We start from the raw sequence: 5,315 nt of genomic DNA on the forward strand, positions 1-5,315 counted from the left end.
GAGCCAACAAATTGCCTTCTATTCTTCGTCTCAAAGTGAATTTTTTTTTCCCCTCTGGCAATGGGAAGAATCCCATCTAATATAGAGACCCAGAGTTTAGTCCCACCCAACCTTATCTGCCTGTCACCTGGGCCCAAGTCCCCTTGCGAGGGCATGCACCGTTTCCTTGTCTATGGCTGCTTAACAAATTACCCCAGACTCGGTGACTCTGGTAACCAGCCTCCAAGATGGCCCTTAAAGATCCTCACTTCCTGGTCACTGTGCCTGTATGTAGTCCCCTCCCTTATCCTATCAAGGTGGCTCTGTGAGGCCGACGGGATATGTGTGTAGTCTGGGTCATAAGAGATCCTGAGCTTTGCCCCTCGTAACCACTGGGAACATCCCACTGTGCTGTGGTGTCTGAATGAGCCCAGAGAAGGGGGCAGGGCCTAGCCCTGGAAAGCCAAGGAGGGCTTCCTGGAAGAAGCAGCAATTGAACCATACCCTAAAATGTTATCCTTCTCTCTGAATGCTCAGGGGACCCGGGTATCTGAAGGCATGGTCAGTGATGACACTTACCCCTCAGGACAGGCTCTCATGCCTTCAATAGTGTCCAGGGACACATCTGGTCAGTGTAGGCACCCTGGTGGGCAGAAAGCCAGGCAGGGCCCCCAGACCCTATTTTCCTGTGGGGCTACACACAACAGCTTCTCAGGGACCTCCTTCGTCCAGTGTCCCAGCCTCTGTCGTAGCTCAGGGAAGGGGAGCTGTAGGAGGCGCCAGGACTGGCGGCTGTCAGAAAGTGGGTGCTGACGCCCCCCCCCCACCACCACCACCCTGCACACACACAGACACACACATCCTGAGCTGAGCTGGTCAGTGGTGGGAGGCTGGGCTACTAGCCTCTGCTCAGGCCCCCCACCCCACCTCTGCTGACCAGCTGTTTCCATTCCCATCTGTGCCTTCCCCAAAGGGGGAGCAGGAGGAGCCTGCCAGAATGTCAGTCCCCTTCCAACCTCGGCTCTCCCGCCCACGCGGCGGCAGAGCGCCTTCCCCAAGCCTGCCTTCTCTCCTGGGTTCTCATTTGTACTTCATTGTGCCCTTGTCCTTCTGCTACAGTTCATTGTTCACGCGACGACGGGGCAATGGGTGGCCATGAGCACGTGTCTCGGCGCACGTGTTGTGTGCTCCTCCTGTGTTGTGCGTGCCCGCGTGTGCGTGTGTGCGGGTGCTGGCCCCGGGCCGTGGGTGCGTGCCTGTGCTGGGGGGGGGGGGCGTGGGCTCAGGGGCCACAGGAGGCTGGGGAGTATGCAGAGGTCCAGCCCCTTTAGTGCGTCCTGGAGAAGGTTCCCTGCTCGGCCTACCTCACCGGACTCTTGCTCTTTCTCCTTAGCCTGTCCTGTGTCTCCTCCTCCTACGACCCTCCTCGGCCCCCGTGTCTGGGCTCCATGTCCCTTGACAGCAATGGTCAGGGACTCATCTCTGTCCCAGGGCGAGCTGCTGGAGAGGGCCAGGCCCTCCTCTGCGCTGGTCACTTTCCCCCAGCTCCCAGAAGTAGCGCCTGGCCCAGAATGGGGACTCAGGGAGCTGGGGTGAGCCCAGCGGTGAGGTTTGGCGGTTGCAGACAGAGCAGAGGGGAAAAAAGAATTAGAGAAGGTTAAAAAAAAAATTTTTTTTTTCTTTCCCCCAGCTAAGCAATCTAGCGTAAACGTTCTCCTGGTGGGTTAAAGTCACGGGGATTGCAGAGATGTCCGAGGAATGAGGGGTTCATGATATCCTTGGACTTGGGGGTGACTGTGCCCCGTGACCCATTACCCACATACGCACTGACCCCACACTAGGCTGTTTTCCGGAAAGAATGTCGGTTCATCACCCAACTTCCAATCTTCCTGGTTTAGGGCCAGGATCAAACACACCGCCGCAGCGTGGGGCCTCCCCTAATCACCGTCCCCACCCCAATCACGCAGCGAAGTCTGTCCCGGCCTGAGCTGGCCGGGCGGGGCGAGGCGTGGAGGCCCCACCCCCCGCCCCCTCCCCCGCATCCCCAGCCAATCGCTGAGCCGCTGGGGTTTCCGGAGCCCGGCTGTGGGGCGGGAGGCGGGGAGCCGGCCTGGGAGGGGTTCGAGCCAGGCAGCCTGCGTGCTCCGGGGGCTGACGCAATTGGAGAATTTGGCTTCTTTTTATCACATATATCATTTTGCCATATATGGTCACCGAGAGCTACTGGCTGCGAGGCTCGGGCCCAGATGGTGGGCTCCCAGAGCGAAGTGAGCCACATACCAGCCCAGAACAAACAAGACCATCGCTCACTCCGCTGGACAGGTGGGTGGGCCGAGAGAGGGGTTATATATAGTTCTGGTCACATTCCTCCACTAACGCACGTTGGCCCCCGAACGCGCAAACAATCTCCATTTCTGGCTCTTTTTACTGAATTTGCTAATTGCTATTCTTCTATAACCAAGGGAACGAAAAAAATTCCGGGAGGAATGTGGGGGAAGAGATCTGCTGGCCAGTTCCCTTCGTGGATCCCGTGACCCCCCCTCCTCCCGCCTCCTCTCCCCTTCTTCCCTCCGAGCCCCCTGAAATCCTTCCCATCCCGCCGCCGCCCCCAAGGGCTGCCTCTGCTGGCTCTCCTCATTTGTGCCCCGGCCAGAAGACACTTCTTCCCTGCACCCCTCCAGCCCAGGTGAGACTGGCCAGGTGCCGATGAGCCCGAGGCTGGGCAGGATTTGAAGTGGGGAGCCACCGCAGACGCCATCCCCCAGCTCCCAGAACCTGTCCTGGCCAGAGGTTGGGGGCTCAGCCTCCCAAGAATCAGGTAGCTGCAAGGCCATCGTAAATATCAGCGATCCCCCAGAGCCACAGCAGGGGACGTCACTGTCTCCTTCCAGCCCGCGGTGGCAGGATTTCTGAGGTGCCCTCCAGAGCCCTAGACTGAGGTGTCCAGAGGCCAGCCTCAGAGCACGCTCAGGATGAAGGATGGCTTTGGTGCCCCTTGTCTTCTAATCACTCCAGACAATAAGGACTGCCTCTTCCAGGACCCGGTGCCCTGAGCCTCGGGTCCACAGGGAGTGCCCGGTCCTGCTGACTTGAGAAACCCAAGACAAGCATTATAAACTGCAGGTGTCCAGCCCTAGCACCTTCTGGCATAATGGCCTGGGGTAGGTCTCTGTCCTGTGCTGTGATCTACAGCTATGCCCCCAGCTTCCCCGAGGATCTGCTGTGTGCATGGCTGTAAAGCAAGCTAGCTCTTCCTGGGGCATCTGACTCAAGCCTACCAGCTCCTGATCCCCCAGCCTAGACCAGCCTCAGGTCTCCCAAGAGAAGCCAGGAAGGTTGATCCCTGGACTCCCACCTGTCTCTGCCCTGAATTCCCAGAGGCTCCTACTCAATGCTCCGAATTTCTTAAAATCTCCGTCTCTTTGACCACAGACTCTGGAGCTAGAGCAGTTCTCTGAAGACCGGTGAGATGACTTTCCATCGTGGTAACGCTACTGAACAATTACCATGCCCCCCCCCCCTCCCAACGATGCCGCAGGCTGAGGACATGTCATGTCATGTTCTACTAATCTGCCCACTTTAAAGATGAGAAAACTGAGGCTGAGAGAAGCTAAATCACTTGGCCGAGGTCCCACCAACACTACCTACGTGCGGTAGCAGGAACATAATTCCAGAGCTTACGCACCTGAACGTAATTGGTGGGTACACCCCAGACTTATTGCTGGTTGTCTTTTCAGGGATGTCAAGGTTAACCCAGGCAGGACCAGCTCAGGGAGGATCCTTGAGGTCGTGGAGAGAAATGCTTTCGTTACACTGCTCGATTTTAGTACCAAGCACATGGTGCCTCCCCCTTGCCCTCCGCCGTGCGCTGCCAGACGAGGGGTTTCAAAGCTTGCTTCTCCACAGAATCAGCGCACGAAACAATGGTTGGCCCAAAGGTGAGATGACGTCAGCCAGTTGAGAGAAGACCGCAGCCCCTCTCTGCCCAGCAGAAAGAAAAGAAAAAAACCAAACCAGAGGAGGATGGCCAAGTGGACAGGGGGCCTGTCGCCAACCCAGAAAGTTGGGGGCCTGTAGGTTCAGCCTCCCTGAGTCCTGCCACTCCCCGTTCTACCTGCTTTTGAGCAAAATCAGAAGGTGAAGGAATCTGAGCTTGGAAGAGGGTTGGAGGTGAGGGTAGTGTCACGAGGGAGTGAGGGCAGATGCAGCAAGCCGGGGCGTGGGCACCAGAAGTCCAGGAAAAGGCAAGTGGTCAGGTGAGGGAGACTAGGGGAACAGGTTCTCCCTAGTGTGATCTGTCGACCCAATGGACTTGGACGTGAGAGGTGGGAGTTCAAGAGGTGGATGATGGCCTCTGACGGTACTCTGCTTGCAAGGAGGACCGGCAGCCCCAGCGGGACCTGTGTCGGGGTGTTCGAACAGTCGCTGCAAATACAAACCCTCCCCTCTTGTCATTTTTAGGAAGCATTCACACGTACGGCGCACGAGTTAAAAATCAAGAAACCGACTTTGAGAAACAAGACCCCTACAAGGCAAGACACAGACGCCCCTGGTTCCCGGTGCACAAAGGCTACACTCCCACGTTCCTGTCCTTCCCCCTCCGTGATTCCAGCACGAGGCAACTCTGCCTTTTTGCCTCACTGACTTGTTCTGTTGGCCACACTCCTCCTTCCCCTCTGAGAGATCTGTGGCTCAGCTCTTTGGCCATCCTTGGAACTCATTTCCAGCACTTTCTGCAGTGCTGCCAAAGGAGCCAGTGGAGGGGGCCATGGAGGCATGGAGGCCATTGGGGACACCATAGGCTAGGTCTGAAGGTCAGGTCTGAAGGTCAAAGGGGCCAGTGCTTGCCATGGTTCTGACCATGAGGCTTCTTGCTCCAGGGCAGACAAGGGTCTCAGTATGTTATGGAGAATGGGAAATGTCAGTCACGAGATACCTCCCTGGGTGGAGGAGGAAGAAATAGGTAAGGCAACCTTGGGAGGAACTCCTTTAAAGCTTTATTTGTTTGAAGGAGAGAGCACATGGCAGCGGGGTGGGGGCAGGGGGTAGAGGCAGGGGGTAGAGGCAGAGGGAGAGGGAGAAGCAGACTCCCAGCTGAGCAGGGAGCCTTATTCAGAGCTCCGTCGCAGACCTGGTATCTTGACTTGAGCCAAAGGCAGATGCTTAACCGACTGAGCCACCCAGGTGCCCCCCCTTCCCACCCACCCCCACCGCCCCAGTTGTCCTTTTAATGAATTCTTTTTTTTTTTTAAGATTTAATTTATTTATTTATTTGACAGAGAGAGATCACAGTAGACAGAGAGGCAGGCAGAGAGAGGGAAGCAGGCTCCCTGCTG

General features: G+C 56.9%; 1 long non-coding RNA gene across 1 annotated transcript; it reads left to right on the forward strand.

Annotated features, from left to right (window-relative positions):
- The first annotated feature begins 2,090 nt into the window (after window positions 1-2,090).
- Window positions 2,091-5,001, forward strand: LOC132003730 (uncharacterized). Its single transcript, XR_009400281.1, has 3 exons — window positions 2,091-2,301; window positions 3,717-3,917; window positions 4,441-5,001. It is a non-coding gene; the product is annotated as an uncharacterized LOC132003730 (long non-coding RNA).
- Window positions 5,002-5,315: the final 314 nt, after the last annotated feature.

The sequence above is a fragment of the Mustela nigripes genome, chromosome 16 (assembly GCF_022355385.1).
Source record: "Mustela nigripes isolate SB6536 chromosome 16, MUSNIG.SB6536, whole genome shotgun sequence".
Classification (NCBI taxonomy): Eukaryota; Metazoa; Chordata; class Mammalia; order Carnivora; family Mustelidae; genus Mustela; species Mustela nigripes.